Source organism: Eptatretus burgeri, chromosome 6 (genome assembly GCF_056783735.1).
Source record: "Eptatretus burgeri isolate ZD-2024b chromosome 6, Ebu_testis_v1, whole genome shotgun sequence".
Classification (NCBI taxonomy): Eukaryota; Metazoa; Chordata; class Myxini; order Myxiniformes; family Myxinidae; genus Eptatretus; species Eptatretus burgeri.
The window spans coordinates 30,763,533-30,781,564 of record NC_140966.1 but is presented as its reverse complement, the minus strand read 5'-3'; the positions used below and the strand labels follow the sequence as shown (position 1 = coordinate 30,781,564).

General features: G+C 44.1%; 1 protein-coding gene across 2 annotated transcripts in view; it reads left to right on the top strand.

Moving 5' to 3' along the window:
* The first annotated feature begins 511 nt into the window (after window positions 1-511).
* GNG7 (G protein subunit gamma 7) overlaps window positions 512-18,032 on the top strand; it is a 154,529-nt gene continuing 137,008 nt past the window's right edge. The window contains exon 1 of one of the 2 annotated variants that reach the window (XM_085884458.1): window positions 512-703. The gene's annotated coding sequence lies outside the window, so the exon portion shown is untranslated. The remainder of the gene's footprint in view (window positions 704-18,032) is intronic. The other variant, XM_085884459.1, reaches the window with a different exon arrangement.

Below are 18,032 nucleotides of genomic sequence, written 5' to 3'. Positions count from 1 at the left end.
CCCCAAAAAAGTCACATCTTCCTTCATCCAGGGAATCCATTCCTCGTCAAAATGCCTCATTCCAAGCTTCCCACCTGATTCCACTCTTTCCCTCTCCATTTTGTCCTCCCTGGAGAGTCTCCCAGCTCGCTTGATTTAAATGCTGGTCCAGTATTGCTATCCCTTTGCCAGTGCAGAGGCCTTCAAGGTTGTGCTTGACCGTCACCTCACGTTGTCCACCGGACCAACCGGTGATGTTTCGTCGACTGTTGCTCCAAACCGAATCTGCATTCGGTCGTTCAGTTTCACATGACGAGTGTGTGTTTCAATCCTTTTTTGTCGTTTAACTCTGACGAGCCTGGATTTCCATTCGGACTGGAATGTTGAGTAAACCTCTCGGTGATTTGCGAACAGGGCTTGTTTGGCTTTGATATGAAATCACCACACGACGAATTCATCGATGTACTCAGATCAGAGAGAAATGATTATTGACTTGGACGTTTTTCTGACGAGGAGCCAAGATGACGTCCACACGGCAGAGGGCGACACCAGCACTTTTCTCTCTCTGTCTCTCTCTCTGTCTCTCTCTCTCTCTCGCACGTTCCCTCCGCGGCCATCGCGCTCCCACTGAAGCTGCAGAGGCGACGCCCGCTCCGAGCCCGTGTCGCCGTGTTTCCGCGTCTCTTCCGCCGTGTACGGTGACAGAAAGGTCGTACACGAAGAGGTGAGAGGGTTTGGGGGGAGGAATGAGGTGGAAAACACGGTCCGAGAGGATGGAGAGGTGGCACGATAGAGGAAGACTTAAATGGAGGGACAAGAGAGAGAGATACGGATAAAAAGGGACGAATGAAGGGAGAGGGGAAAAATCGAGAGATAAACGGTGACAAGGACAAGCGGAAACAAAACCGAATGAAACGGAAACAAAGATCAGAAAAAGACGGGAGGGGGAGAAAATGGGGGGGGGGGGGTGGATATCACATGGAATTGTGAGGCCACAAAGCTTTGGGCTGAGGGTTGTGGTGGGAGGAGGTGGGGGAGAGGGTGTGGAGTGGAGGGCTGTTGGATCTTGAGGTCATCTTGGGAAGGTGTGAGTGAATGTCCATTTGTGTTTGTTTGTTTGTTTTAGGGAGGATGATTGATGGCGATTGGGGGGGTAGGGTTCGGGTTAGGTTGTGGAAGTTAAATGGGGGTGTGGGGGAGGATTGGGAGGTTAAGGTGGACAGGTTAGGCAGGGAGGGCTGGAAGATTAAGTTGTGGGGAGGTTAATATTATGTTAGGTTGGGGAAGGGGGTGGGGCATGAAGAGGTCGGCATGGGTGGGTGGTGAGTTTAGGTCGGGGGGGTGGTGGTGGACGTGGGGGGTGGGGCATGAAGAGGTCGGCATGGGTGGGTGGTGAGTTTAGGTCGGGGGTGGTGGTGGGGGGTGGGGCATGAAGAGGTCGGCATGGGTGGGTGGTGAGTTTAGGTCGGGGGTTGGTGGTGGACGTGGGGGGTGGGGCATGAAGAGGTCGGCATGGGTAGGTGGTGAGTTTAGGTCGAGGGGGTGGTGGTGGTGGACGTGGGTCAGGGCGGGGTTGGAGGGTGAGTAGTTTAGGTCGGTGGGGGTGGGGTGGGGTGGGAGTGTGGTGAGTTTAGGTTGGGGTGGGTAGTTTAGGTCCTTGCGTAGTTTAGGTCGGGGGTGAGAGGGTGGGTAGTTTAGGTTGTGAGCATGGTGGTAGATTTGAGAGTTTAGGTCTGGGGCATGGTGGTAGGGTTGGTAGCTTAGGTTGGCCAGGACTGGCGGTGGGGTGGTGGGATTGTGTGTAGTTTAGGTCCAAGAGATGGAAGGATGGGTAGTTTACTTTGGGGGATGGGTGGTAATTTGGTGGGTTGGAGGTTAGTGACTTTAGTTCGCGATGGGGGGTTGGGAGGTGGTGAGTTTAGGTCAGGCGGTTGGAGGGTCATGAGTTTACGTCGGGGTGGGTAATTTACGTCCGTGAGCAGTTTAGGTCGAGGTGCGTGGTGGTAGGGTGGGAAATTTAGGTTGGGCGGGGTGCGTGGTGGTAAGGTGGGAAGTTGAGGTTGGGGGTGGGGTGCGTGGTGGTAGGGTGGGAAGTTTAGGTTGGGGCGGGGTGCGTGGTGGTAAGGTGGAAAGTTGAGGTTGGGGGTGGGGTGCGTGGTGCTGGGTGGGAAGTTTAGGTTGGGGCAGGGTGCGTGGTGGTAGGGTGGGAAGTTTAGGTTGAGGCAGGGTGTGTGGTGGTAGGGTGGGAAGTTTAGGTTGGGGCGGGGTGCGTGGTGGTAGGGTGGGAAGTTTAGGTTGGGGGTGGGGTGCGTGGTGCTGGGTGGGAAGTTTAGGTTGGGGCAGGGTGCGTGGTGGTAGGGTGGGAAGTTTAGGTTGGGGGTGGGGTGCGTGGTGGTAGGGTGGGAAGTTTAGGTTGGGGGTGGGGTGCGTGGTGGTATGGTGGGTGGCGTAAGTCAGCGAGTAGTGGGATTGTGTGTAGTTTATGTCCTGGGGGGTATGAGGGTGGGTAGTTCAGGTCAGGGGGTGGGTGGTATTGTGGTGAGTTTAGGGGATGGGGGGTTGGGAGTGTGGTGAGTTTAAGTCAGGGGTTGGAGGGCCATGTGTTTAGGTCGAGGGGGCTGGGAGGGAGGTGAGTTTAGCTTGGGCAAGGGAAGGGGGTATTGAAGGGTGGGGAGATCAGGTCGAGACTGGTGGGAGGGTGAAAAGTCTAAGTCAGGGAGGTTGGAATTGTGGGTAGTTTATGTTAGGGTGAGGGGGTGGGAAGCTTGGGTGTGGGTGGGTGGGTAGTTTAGTTTGGGAGGGTGGGTAGTTTGGGTTTGGGTGGGTGGGTAGTTTGGGTTTGGGAGGGTGGGCAGTTTAGTTTGGGAGGGTGGGTAGTTTCTGTGAGGTTGCCGAGTGGGTAGTTTGGTTTGAGGGGTTGGGAGGATGGGTAGTTTAGTTTAGTTTGGTGGTGTGTTGGGAAAGTGGGTAGTTTAGTTTGGGGATGGGTGGGATTGTGTGTAGTTTCCATCAGGGGGGCGCGTTTAGGTTGGGGGAAGGTGTGGTGGGAGGGTAGTTTATGTCGGGGGTGGGGGTAATATTGTGGGTACTTGAGATTGGTGTGTGAGGTGTGTAGTTTTAGTTGGGGTTGGTTGTAACGTGGTGACTTTTGGTGGGGGGGGGGGGTAGATGGCAGGTTTGTGAGTTTTGATCGGGGGTGGGGGTATGGAGTGGTAATGGGAGTGTGGTGAGTTTAGCTTGGAGGGTTTGAGGATCATGAGTTTAGGTTGGTGGAGGGGGGGATGGGATGCTGGTAAGGTGGTGAGTCTCGGTCAGGGTGGGAAGTTGAGTAGTTTAGGTTGGGGTGAGAGGTTGGCAAGTTTAGCTTGGGGGGCTGGATGGTGGGAGAGTGGGTAGTTTTGATCAGGGGGTGGAGGGAGTGTGATAGTGTGGTGAGTATAGGTCGGGAGGTTGGAAGGTCATGAATCTAGGTCGGGGGTGGGGGGGGGGGAAGAGGGGAGGGTGTGGAGTCTAGGTCGTGGAGGTTGTGAATAGTTTAGGTTGGGGTGGGAAGGTGGGTAGTTTGGGTCGGGGGGTGGATGGATGGTGGGTAGTTTAGGTAGGGAAGTGGGGGATTGGAGCATATTTTAGTTCGGGGGGGGGGGTGATTGTGGGTAGTTTAGGTCGGAGGGTGGGTAGTTTTGGTAGAGGACAGCCTGAGTATAAAGTGTCAGTTGAGTTTTTCCTCGTATGTCAACTTGAACCAATAATGTGTTTGCAGTCATGAGAATGAACAATTAAGTTGATCACCAAGTGTTGGGATTGGTGGAGTATGGGGAGAGGGGTTGTAACCCCTACATTTATTTTCCTTTTTTTTGTAATCCTACATTAATGGTGATTATGTAAAATTGGCATTTGAAGGGGTTTTTTTAAATGTGGGAGTTGTCCTAAAAAATAAAGAGGAGGATAAAGTTTAGACACCGATCAGATTGACTGAACACTTACTGAACTCCAATATTACATCACTTGCCATTGACCTTTAAATAATATAATCCTGGAAGTTAGGATTTGTTAACCAATTTGCTCTTCTGTTACATTGAAAGGTACATTAAAAAACATACGTCCCGTGGGCCCTGGTCATTTCCGACTTCATCGATATTGTATATATTCATTAACATTCATTGTTTTTATTCCGGCCCGAATGAAGACCAAACTCATTAAGACTAATTATCTTTCCTCCTGGACAAAATTCGGAAAAAACGCTCAGGCAAGTTGTAGACATTGTTCCATAGGACCATTATACCAAACCAGAAGCAAAAACTATGAATAGTCTACGAGTTTTAGGACTTTGAAGATGAATTGATTAGACTAATTAACTAAGTCAATTGGTGACAAATCTGAAATTTTATTGCGGGAGGTTCTGCGGCATCTCCCCAAGTATCATCCCTCCGAGTTTCAAGTCATTCTGTCCACAGGTTGCAGAATAATGATCGAAAGATTGTGGACGGGCGAGCGGGCGGGCATGGACCCCCATTTTATTCGTCACTTCCTTCGGAACTGACAAAAAAGAAATTGAATGAAAATCTAAAAAAAATTAGGAAAATTAGAGCGAAGTCGATGGCACGCCATAACAAATCCCCATGTTCCCCACCTAAAGCAAAGTTGAAATAGAACGCACTCGGTGGTGCGCATACCTCCACAAGGTTTGAATAGTTTATGTTTTGTATACCACTAATAGGCCGGATCTGGATCCAGACCCGAACCAAAATCGACTCGGCTTGTTTTTGTCACCTAACTAACTCTTCCATATCGTTTTGTCATAATTTGTCGACAACTTTTTAAAAATCATGCAATACTGTGTATCGTTTTGGCCCTATCTCTCAATGGTGAAGAAGCACTTTTGAAAATTAAAAAAATTCTCCGATCCAGATCCAGATCTTCACCAAAATATCATCAATTCTTACTTGTCCTGCACCAAACCTGTCCACCAAATTCCGTCCGAATGCATCCATAACTTTTGAGATATGCGACACATAAAAAACAGACAGGGGTGAAAACATAACCTCCATCCACCTTCGGTGGCAGCGGTAAAGATGTTATAAAGTTTCACCAGGATTGATCCAATATCAAATTTTGAGTTAAATTCCCCCCCCCTCCATTTTGACGTCTGCGACCCTAAGCCCCCACTCTGGGGCATGAATCGGTCGTCAAAGCAAAAAAATCGTTACATATTTCATGTGTCCCCCTTTGTTGATTGTATGTACAAAGTTTCATTGAAAAATGTTTTAAAATGTGCCTGAAATTGAGTTGTTTGGTATTTGACCTTTTGACCCCACCCCAGGGGGCGGGGCCAAAAATGATACTGCTCCTGCACCTTCGTGCCATGTCGTGATCATACTAAGTTTGGTAAATTTCTGCCCAACCCTATAGGAGGAGATAGCGTGACGGACAGGATAACCAATTCCATTGTCCCCTTTAAAAAAAAAAGCATGGGGATAATAAGAGGGATTTGTATAATACAGCAATTACAGTTGTCCTACATGGAGATGACAAAATCATTCCATAGTTCAGTTCCTGTAAGTTGGCATTGCTGCAGTGCTGTCCTTGCAAGGATGCTTTTGATACACAAGAAGAGTACCAACCCTCTGGGTGGGTCGAGTTTGCACATTACTTGTTGAAAAAGTAATCTGTGTTTTGCAAGAAGACTACAGATGTTTGTTTGGTGTACGCCTGGTCGAAATGATATGATCTCTCAAGCATGTAAAAATGTCCAAGTGGTTTCAAGCTCAAGAGCAGGGGTCTCCAACCTTTTTGGGCGGAGAGCCACAAAACCAAAGTGGTGAGGGGCGGAGGGCCGCACCCAAAAAAAGGACGCTAAATTCTGAAGAAAAAAAATATATAATTAATATGCGGAAATTTAAACAAAAAATAGTGCTGAATATATTTTTCTTGCCAACGAATATGATAAATGAATAATCGTGTTAAAAACACATGTGTCTAATATGAATCAAAATCAAAACAAAAATTACAGAACGCTTTGATCATTGACCCCGACAAATTGGCAGTATCGCGGGCCGCTTTGTAATGTAAACTTAATATGGCACCACGGGCCGCATAAATCCGTCGAAGGGGCCGCATGTGGCCCGCGGGCCGCAGGTTGGAGACCCCTGCTCTAGAGAGTCAAGGGTCCAAGCTGTCTCACATATCTGAAGAGTGTAAGGGGTCTAATTGGTGTTAAGGTCTGAGGGATCTAAAGGGAGTCAAGGGACTTAAGCGGTATAAAAGTCCAAAGCGACTTGGGGGGACCTTGAGGGTCTTGAGTGTCTTTGGGGTCTGAAGGGTCATAATGTTCTAAACAGTCTTAAGGCCCGGTCACACCTTGACGTTTTAGCCAGCGATGGCAACGTATTAAAATGTATGTAAAACGCTGGCTTACGTTGAACTTTTGATGTTTTTTTTTCAAGATTCTGATGTATTCATAGCGACTTGGTCTTATGTATAACGCATTGGTAACGGACACAGAACGTTTCGTTGTGTTATAGATAACTTATACCAACGAATGCTGAACCTGTTGTCGGCCTACACAACCGATGCCCAACGATAGTCTAACTTAGGCATAGCGCGTTGCACGCATCGCCGACGATGTCGTGACGTAGCCTATTAAAAGGCTGACGCACAACAATTCGAATCATAACTGCCGTAGAAATGGAAGTGACAACATCGCGGTCACACCTTGGCGATCTTGCCAGCGTATGCCGACAAAAGAAAAATGTGTCTAAAACGTTGGGGCACGTCAAATACGGTATGAGTAAGTTTGGTATACGTGAGTAGAACGCTAAAGTACGCTATCATACGTCGTAGTAAGTAGAGTACGTCAAGAAATTTTAAACACGTTCAAAATTTTTGGACGTACTCGGCGTATGACACACGTTCCGCATGCGATGGGGATAAGTTTTACACACGATATGTGGACGCTTACACACGTCCACAAATGCTACTTATAAGCTACTCATAAGTCGAAACACGTCGCGGTAATGTCTTTTTTACGCGAAACTTATTTCTAACTTATGTTTGACGTGCTTTGAACCAATTCTTTACGTAGTCCCAACACACATCGACGTAGTCCCAACACACATCGACGTATGTAGACGTATTCCAATGACGTCTTCCGGTCGACAAAAAAAAAAAAAAATGAACGTGTTTCTAGCTTACAACTGCCATATAAAGACGTGTTCCCAGCGGTTTTGGGAATTGGTATATAAAAATGGTGTTCATAAAAGGGGAACCCAACAGTGTTTTCGAGTCCTTTTTGAGTCGATGTCCATGTCAGCAGTAACAGTATCAGTATCAGTATCAGTATTAGTATTAGTATTAGTAGTAGTTTGTTGATTTTGGCAGTAGTAGGTGAGTGTGAGGGGGAAGGTGTGGGTTATGATGGATCGTCCTTGCGTCCGCGTGTCCACGGGTAGGAGACATCTTTTCACCATTGTTCGAAGTTCTTCTCGGCTAATTTTTTATGGGGCTTTTTCAACAATGACCTATAGCTTGTTTTTACGATTTAGGTCTATTCATAACGGGTTGGACAAATGCACAATGAACTAATAATGTGCATAGAGCACTTTGATTACTTATAGATACGGTATACCAACGAATAATTATCGTGAAGCCGGCGTTCACAAACTATGCCCAACGATAGCCTAACTTATCCATATCGTGCGGCAGTTTATCTTTGCTGGTGACGTGGGGTTTGCTATCCATAGGCTGCCACTCAACGATTTAAATGGCTGCATCTCCACTATTGAAAGTAGATGCTTGCGCTCAACAATTGGATTTTTTTTACACTCAACGACTTTTAAACGGTACCACTCAGCTATTTTCATTGTTTACAATGAACGATTTAAATTGCTGTCACTCGCCTTTGTTTTTTGACACTGGGGTTTGGAAATTTGAAGCGTTTCTTCTGAACGTGTTAAAACGCTCCAACTCGACTATTTTAAATAGACGCTGCCGATGGACAATTGGAATCATAGCCAAGCTAGACATCGAAGTGTGAACATCCTCGTCATGCCGAAGAAAAGTTTGAAGAATGCTGCAAATAAGTGTCGTGGCCGTGGCCGTGGACGCTGACGCAAGGACGATCCATTATACCGACGTCTTTCAGCCTATGAGTAACTTAAAAGTAACGTCTGTCGATGTGTGGCAACGATAGCATAACGTGCCAACAACACGTTAATCATAGGTTAGAAATAAGTTTCGGGTACGCTAAACATTACCTCGGCGTGTCTCAACTTATGATTAACTTACAAGTAGCATGTGTTGACGTCTGTCAACGATCGCAGACTGTGCATACAACTTGTGGCCAGCGTAGCGGAACGTGTGAGTCATACGCCGGCATACGTTGTGAAATTTCAAGCATGAAAAAATTTGAGAACAACCAAAAAGTACAACGTTTAAAGCCAGCGTACAACGACGTATGGCAGTGTTTTTCAGCGTGCTCTCAATGTTATCAAAACTTACCCGTAACGTATTCAACGTGTGCCAGCGTTTTAGAAAAAAATATTCAAAAATCGGCATACGTTGGCTAAAACGTCAAGGTGTGACCGGGCCTTTAGGGTATGAAGGGATCTTCGAGGTGTCAAGGTGTCTAAAGATATAGAGGGGTCAAGAATGCGCATGGATGCACGGCTCCTTTTTTAGTAGGCTATACAATAGCATATTTCCCATAAGGTGATTGCGTCGCCCTCCCCCCACCCACAGTGATATGTACGCATGTGCGCATGCATACACACACACACACACACACACACATTTTTACTGAGTAAACACACACATGCAATTCTGACAACTCAACAAAAATGTCTCAGCCTCCCCTCACAACTCTGTCCTATCTATGCTCCTCACCCTCCACCCTCCCCCCAACCCCAAGTCCCTCTCGACCCTAAGGCATCGATCCCTTCCCCACACTCAAACCTTCAAACCCCACCCGTGCCGCTCCTCCCACCGAAAGTCTTCAACTCCCCCTCCCCCTTCCAAAGTTGTCCCAACTTTACTCTCACCCTCCTACCGCTCATAAAAGCAATCTGGCATTCCCACGTCAAAACGGCGGAATACGTAACGTTTTCTGCTCCCCTGTCATGCTGTCACCGACTTCAAAAACCCATCTAACACAGTCACCTGTTCAACTCACAATTTGAGAAAATAGTCAGAAATATTAGCAAACATGCATAACCTCCGCAGTAAAAGCGCTGCTTGAGAGAAAAGGCAATTCTAAAGGTTTCCTCAATTGGTAGCCATCGTATAGAAATTGTCGGTGGAGTCAGGCGAACTGTCCAACCAATGGCTGGATCACGCACACACACACAGCCACATGCACGGCTCCTCTTATCGTATAGATAGATTGTACAGATTCCTGGGTTTGGCCGCTATCCCACTAACTGGGCATAAAAATGTTGATGCACCTGGGTTGTCATGCTCGATGATTGTCACAATTAAACAATATTCATTTTCCATTTTCAAAATCTCAGTACTATCTTACAAGCTATCAAACACTCATTTTATTAAATTGTTTATGGCACGACTATCTATGCTGGTTATTTTATTTTAAACTCATTGGAGTTGTTGATTATTATTTGTATTCATAAGAAAATGCAATTGTGTGATGTCTGGGTTCATATACACCGTTCGTGGATGGTTAAATCATCAGACAAACTCAATTGGCCCTTGTAACAATGCCGGCCCCAAAACATTTGCTTTTTGTTAAAAGCAATAAACTGTAACTCACGTGTCCTATTGTTTTTGAGAAGGTAACATGGGCTATACCTCCTTCATCCCAGTTGTTATTCTCACTCATTCTTTTTCTCCCTCCTGTTTTATTGTTTTTTAATTATTTTTTAGAGCCAGGCTTTGCTGTCCACTTGCAATCACCTCCTGTGTATACAAGAGGGATAACATGAATAATGTATTCCTCAAGCACTTGATAGCCTGGCTAGGATTTACCTTCTCTTTATCTTTCAAAGTCTGACAGGATGGTGCAGAGGCAGCACACTTACCTTTGAGATGACTATCCTGGGTTCAATTGCCGACCTGACTATAAACTGTTGTATTGGTACTTCACAAGCAGGATGATGCATAACAAGGTGTGTGTGTGTGTGTGTGTGTGTGTGTGTGTGTGTGTGTGTGTGTGTGTGTGTGTGTGTGTGTGTGTGTGTGTGTGTGTGTGTGTGTGTGTGTGTGTGTGTGTGATCCTTCGGATGGATGTTCAGTTGGGGACCCATCTTATAGCATTCACTGCTGGATAGTCAAGATCTTGCTGTGTCTTTTGTGAAGAATCGTCACTGTCACATGAAACAAATGACAAATTCATGCTCAAGTCGACTTCAGTCATACACCTTAATGTGGACCTTAACGGGTATACACCTTGATGCGGACTTCTCCCAAGGCGGAACACCCCCTTGAGTAGGGGGGCAAGTTAAATCGCTACAACCTCCATCATTCATGTTACGACTCATGTAAGCAGCTGTTAGCTAAAGATCGTTGCCGCTTATCTAGAGGCCTAGCAAGTCAAGATGGCTCTGATCCGTTCATCTGAGGGAGACGTGATGAGTATCGAATCCCTTTATCATGTCGAGTTTCCTCCAAACCTCTTCTAGTTTACTAGTTACTGTTTAAAAATGGAATTGTACATTCGACAGAATTGAATGAAACGTTTGTGGTCATAATAAATTTTTTATGTCCGGAAGGTGTGCCCCATCAAAGCCATGATAACTTACGATACACCTCAGCACGGAGTTCGTGTAAGATGCAAACCCTCCTTTGGGAGGAGGGCAAGTTAAATCGCTACAACCTCCATCGTGTGACCCTTAGTCCTCCTGCCAAGTTTGGTTGCGATTGGATTAAGTAACCACCGAATGTATTGTGGTCAATAAACCGTCAGACAGACAGACACACCAAATTGCGTATTTTAGTAAGGTATTGTCTAAGCCTAAGGGGAATATGATTTATCTGTTACTTTGAACATAATACTGCCTTGCATTGACTCAGTTCAACCTGCTTCTTTTACATTCCGTGACACAAGAAAGGGGAGGTGGATGTTACGTTGGCTGTCCTGTCTGCAAGCACTTGCTTGTTGAGTGCTAGCACTCATCGATAATGGTTGAAGATGCAGTAAATACACACACACACACACACACACCACACACTACACTACACCACACACACTTTTTAATGCACTTGTATCCTCGTCGGATGAATGGTCCATAAAGTGTGTGTGTGCAGCAGTACTGTATTTGTGTCTGCACGTGAGTGCATGTGTGTTTGCATGAATGTGTACATATGCATGTCTGCCTGTGTGTAGATGTATATATTATTTAAATATATTTTGTGTTTCTCAACAAAAAGATTTCTCATCAACATCATGTATGCTGGCAATTTGGCCATCAAAGAATCGAATTGACCAACTCTAGATACTGCTGAGAGGAACTTCGAATCTCCCAATTTAAGCCCAGAATCCATCATCCTTGGTTAACATCCAGTTGGCGATGGACGTGGAAACAGTTGCACTTGCTGGGGATTATTGTTTCAGGAGAGTGTTGGATAGTAAAGGAGAAGAAATGGACAATGACTGATTTAGGGACTGATGTCAAGGTAAATGGCAATGGTTAGGCAGTCTGTATCGTTTATACCTCTTCTAGTTTTTATCCTCCCCCTACTCCTCCAAAACTCTTCTTCTGTGTGCTTTAGCTCTTGACCTGTTTTCATCTTTTCTTAGCTGGCTTGAAGTTTTTTTTTTTTTCTTTTGCAAAGCATTGGTAACATCGAGTGCATAAAGACCAAATCAGTCGCATTTGATTTGGTAGTGAGATCAGACTTTTGTTTCTTCTTGGCCTTTCTGCCTTTAGTTATTTCTGGTGGAGTGCTGTCCTGCAATATTTCCATTATTTGGCTTTTGACTCTTTATTTTGCCTACCCCCAAATGCTCTTGATTTGCATTTAGTCTTGATTGCTAAGCCTGGTGTTGGCTTAGTGGTTAGGGTGGCTGGCTTGGGATCCTAGGGTCCTGAGTTTGAGCCCTGTTAGCTGCTGAATTAACACCAGGTGGGGTTGACTCAGCCTGTCATCCTCCTGAGGTTGGTGAAATGAGTACCGGTGTACTGATAGAGGGGCACAGCTGTGCTCCAATAAGTGGTTGGAGTGGCAACCCATCCAAGATTGTGCCAAATAGCCAAGGAAAAGCTGCTTTGGCAGTTTCAATGCTCTGTTCAAGAGTATGGTTCATGAAGTCTTGAATGCTACATTTTGTTTTTTTTCTCAGAGCTTTATACATTATTCAAAATAATTGATTTGTTATATAATCGAACGTTTCTGTTGTATGCGATGAGGTATGACTTACAAGTGTTGCCCAGCAAGTCTTTGACCATCATGAATGGAAAAAACGTTTGTTGGTTGTGTTTATAAAAACGCAAGTGATCAGGTAACTGAACATGTAATCTGGAAAGTAAATTTGTGAATGCAGGCAACATAAACGGTGAAGAGCACTGTTTTTTTTTCTCGTCGGTTTGAAGTAACGGCATTGTCTGAAAAGATATTCAGATTGATGGTGAATCAACCTCATTTGGACGTTTCTATGATATGGGGCAATAGGGCCAGTATAAATCCAGCGAAAACGACAACAATGCCCTTGTCTCTTCCAAATGAAACACAAAATTACCTGCTGGTTTACTTTTGGGATTGTCCCACCATGTCACTGTTAACTGATGTCAAGGTATTTTGTGGATAAAAAACAAATGTCTTTTGAGAGATTTGTTGAATATTTCTGCAAAAATTATGGATTTTTAAAATTTCCTTCCACCTAGCCCCCTTTATATCCCCCAAACAACCGTGTTGTCCATACATAGCTTGTAAGACGTATTTTTATCCACAAAACATAACCATTCGGTGGTGTAATCGATAGAGCATTCGTTCAGTCTGAAAAGTTGGCAGTGAGATTCCAACCCTGCCTGTGTCATACCAAAGACTTTTAAAATGGCACATTCTTCCTTGCTTGGCACCCAATATTTAAGGAATAGAGCACAAACAAACCCCATCGGTTAGGATCGATAGGGAGGAGAAAAATCTCCCTCAATTTCCCCACTGCGTTTGGAGAGAAAAGCTACATCATAAAATATTGCTTTGCTTATGCCCTGAGTGATGTCACTTCTCTCAAATTCAGTTGTTGTGTTTATCTGGTTCAGTTAAGTGTTTCCTCATGTATTTATCCACATGTGTGACTGGTTTGTGTAACAGCTCCTCCATGAGTCTGAGACCCTCCCTGTAGAAAAAAAAAATTCTCAACCTTTCTCTCTTCTCTCTTCTCTCTTCTCTCTTCTCTCTTCTCTCTTCTCTCTTCTCTCTTCCCTCTTCCCTCTTCCCTCTTCCCTCTTCCCTCTTCCCTCTTCCCTCTTCCCTCTTCCCTCTTCCCTCTTCCCTCTTCTCTCTTCCCTCTACTCTCTCCTTTTCTTCCATTTCATAATTTTACTTTTCTCATTTTCAGCCCATATAATCCAGCACATCATTCTCAATGTATACATAATAAATAGATGATCTCTTACCGAGTCAAAATAATCAAAACAAGAGGACAGATACTGTATTATTTCAATGAATAGTTGCAATAGAATATAAATCTAAACCATAGGAGAAATGCTTGTCTGTCTGTCTTTTTGTCAGCGTTTTTCTCAGAGATGGACAAACAGATCTTCGTCACATTTTCAGAGGTTCATCAATGAGTGTTTTAGGAGTGTTTTACTGACACTGGGGAGTGTTTTCGACCCAAAAATATTTGAGTATTTTGAAAAAAATGTTGGATTGTTTTTATTTTTGAATCGCTCTATAGTGCCTACTGCTTAAGTCTTTGTAGCTACGTGAAAGGTAATATTAAATGATCCTCAACTCCATTCTTTAATGGGTGTACCGAAGTGTTTTAGGCCCCCACAAAAAAAAAAAATAGAAAAAACAAACAAACTTTGATTTCTTCAAAATGCCAACAGGATTAGAACATCACTGGGCAATGCCTGATTAGAACAATGCCGGGTACACCTGCTAGTAGAAAATGAATTCTGTATTATTTCATTGAAGAGTTGAAAGGATGCATTTTAAACTCGAAGGGCACTTGGTGGAGTGCATACCTCCGCCACGTACTGCCTGATCCATGAGAACATATCGGGTCCAATAAATTTTGGAAATATCATGCCATATATCATTTTTGGCCCGATCTCTCAAAGGTGAAGAATCACTTTAAAAATTCTAGTCGTGGGATCCGGATCCGGATCTTCACCAAAATCGAATCAGTTCGTCCTTGTCACACACCCAACCTGTCCACAAAATTTTCATCCAATCTGTTGACAATTTTTTGAGATATCCTGTATACAAACAAACAAATGAAATTGCTCGTTGAGCCAGAAATTGCCGGAATAACTTTGTCATATCTCTATGATCTCTGAAAAAACAAAAACCTGGAAATCAATTTGGTTCTTATAAGTTGATAGTGCGACTGTTTAATGAGTTATAGCACTTAGTTTGGTCATGATCATAACTTGGAAGTCAATCGGATTTGAAATGGCGTTTTTATCGCTATTTGAAAGTTTTGACCCGACCCCCCTGACATTCGACCCCCGACCGCTAAGAAGGGTGTTGGTGTGTCACTCCAATGAGACATATGGTTGGTAACATACAACCATACTAAATATGAGACATTATGTAAACATGAAGAATATAACAAACGATTGCAAATGTTAATGCAAAAGATTGTCAAGTTTTGATTGAGGACCTTGCAGAGATTTGTTCACACAACTTGGGTCCTGTAAAATGTAAAACCAGGGCGCTTAAAGAACATGCATTATGGACCCCAAGTGTCTCATAGGCCACAGGTTGCCCACCCCAACTATGCATTTTCCAGCCAGCCCATATTATATTATACCAGCTGAAGTACCTGGTGCTCTTCAGGGATATTCAATTAAATGTGTATTTAATAAATATTCCCTGCATGACGATTTGGTGAATGTTGGTCTAATGTTGTACGTATACATGAGCAATATTGGGCGTTGTAAAATGCGCTTGGACAGCTTTCCCTCCTTTTTACTTCTTTTATTTATTTTATTTATTTTTAACATTTTTAAATATGTACAACAAATCACGACAACCTCAACCTATGATCTTCACAAAACATATTACTCGATCCATTCCGGAAAAAATCCCAGACAGTGTTAAGGGCGTAGCCAGAGGTCCAAAAGATGAGGCGAAAAGAGGTGAACCTGGTTGATGTGGCGGTGCGCGTAGCACAGCGATGCGAGCGCCAACGGCGCGAAGCCATTACAGCGAGGGGTCTGGGGGCCTTGAGCGGCCCCCAGAAGCCAATGCATTTTTTATGCCCAGAAACCTATTCTTGGCTAATTTCAATGCTCAAAATTTTAAAATGTTAATGTTCATTTCAACCACATTAAATGAACATTGGGGGGAGGGGGGTATTGTCCTATTTAGGTGTGGAGATAAGAGTATTCAGAGCACTGCCGGGTAGCTTTGATAGTTTACTCCCCAGAGAGCTCAGATGGCCAGAGGGCTCAGGCCAGATCATATTTCAGGAAATGAGCGACGAGGCAACTGCCTCGTCTGCCTCAGCCTGGCTACACCCGTGAGTGTATAAGAACATACTCACTCGAGGCCTGAACACGGAAGTGAGCTAGCTGGGTGAGCCTTTCCCTGGTGGTGGTTTTGGGATGTGTTGGAGTTATTGGCCTCCAACTTATCCATTGAAAAGCTATGGAGTTATTGGCCTCATGGTGGTCACCTTTACCCTGTGGGCCGGTGGCAGCACTGCCTGACCCCACATCCAAATATACACTTTATACGGCCTTTTTAGTTTGGTGGCCTCAAAATGGACATCAAGACAAATGTGTGGTAGTTTAAAGGGCCACAGAATCAGAAAAAATAAATTGTTATTTTTGATGTGATGATATTGATTTTTAGCCGCGTCGCGTCGCGAACGCTGGCTTGAAGACAGCTCCGCGTTGTTCTTCTTCTGGTGAATATAAAACCTTTATTTATATATTTATCTATTTTGGCCGCTTCTCGCATCGTGAACGCTGGCTCGAAGAGAGCTCCGCATTGTTCTTCTTCTTCTTGCTGTTCTTGTTCTTGTTCTTGTTCTTGTTCTTGTTCTTGTTCTTGTTCTTGTTCTTGTTCTTGTGAAGACAAAACCTTTAGGACACGGCTCTTTTATATACAGGATCCGGATCTCCTTAAATACTAAACACCTGTACACATCCTCGCATTGAGGGTGCCTTTTGAGAGTGTCTATCATGAACTCTTAAATATATTCGGACATTTGCTTTAAAGTTTCGAAAAGTTCACGTTACTATTTAAAGATTATTCCATTTAATGTGTTGTAATTTCGTAAATACTCGATTTTCTCATCATGAATGAGGAGCCTCCATGACGGGTCTTGCTATTGGCTCCATCAAGGCACGTGATGAAATATCGGAAGTTATTGTTATTGCCTTTAGGACGCGGCTCTTGGACACATTTGTCCTTGTTTTTTTTTTTTAGCCACGTCGCGTTGCGAACGCTGGCTCGAAGAGAGCTCCACGTTGTTGTTGTTGTTCTTCTTATTCTTCTTCTTCTTCTGGTGAAGACAAAACCTTTATTTATATATTTATCTTTTTTTATTATTCATTTATTGTTATTAGCCGCGTCGCGTTGCGAACACTGGCTCTAAGAGAGCTCCACGTTGTTCTTCTTGTTCTTGTTCTTGTTCTTGTTCTTCTTCTTCTTCTTCTTCTGGTGAAGACAAAACCTTTATGACGCGGCTCTTGGACACATTTGTCCTTGTCGTCGTTCTTCTTCTTCTTCTTCTTCTTCTTCTTCTTCTTCTTCTTCTTCTTCTTCTTCTTCTTCTTCTTCTTCTTCTTCTTCTTCTTCTTCTTCTTCTTCTTCTTCTTCTTCTTCTTCTTCTTCTTCTTCTTCTTCTTCTTCTTCTTCTTCTTCTTCTTCTTCTTCTTCTTCTTCTTCTTCTTCTTCTTCTTCTTCTTCTTCTTCTTCTTCTTCTTCTTCTTCTTCTTCTTCTTCTTCTTCTTCTTCTTCTTCTTCTTCTTCTTCTTCTTCTTCTTCTTCTTCTTCTTCTTCTTCTTCTTCTGACAAAACCTTTATGACGCGGCTCTTGGACACATTTGTTCTTGTTAAATAACTAGTGCGGGCCCGTACGAGCGTGGCCATACGTGCAAAAATAAAAATTAAAACAATTAAAAAAAAGAAGAAGAATTGTGACGTCAATCATGACAAAAAACACCGTGTCCTGTCATTAGTTTGGTAAATAAATGGCCATAACTTGGGAACCACTTGTCCGATTCATATCAAACCTTGAAAAGGCACATCAACAGGGCCCCAGCAATATAGCTGGCAAGTTTCAATGAGATCAGACCAGTGGTTGTCGAGAAACAGCGGTCGCAGACAGACAGACAGACACACACAGATTGCTGGAATTATAGATAGATAACCAAAGAACTGAATGTGGTTTTTCGTTGTAATAATTATTTTGAGGTGGTAAAGTTTAAAAAAGCAAACCTAGCAGGTACCTCCCCCCAAAAAATTCCAGAAAACAACGATGGTCTTGACGTCATATGCAGATGATGTCATCGAGGGAAAAATGGTCTCAGCACGCAAATAATAATAGCCGCACAACTCGCTTCAGTCTCGTCAGAAAGTGAATTTTATGAAGATTTTGTCCGATCAAGAATCCTCAGGTTATGACGATAATCAAAATCGTGAGGTAGAAGGTGCTGTCAGACCATACATGTATGAACCCCAGGTGGAAATTGGGGATGACATCGTTAATGAAATACCTGGAATTCACAACAATCAGGACAATGTCGAAGAAAGACTCGGCAATAACATCTGGAAAGTGGTAAATGTGGAGTTTAGTGGTATTTTGATGTTACACTTCTCTGTAATTCTTGTAGGAATGACAACACCACTCAGTAGAACGCATACCTCCACCAAGCTGAACAGTTCATGTTTTGTATCCACTGATGGGCTGGATCTGACTCAAA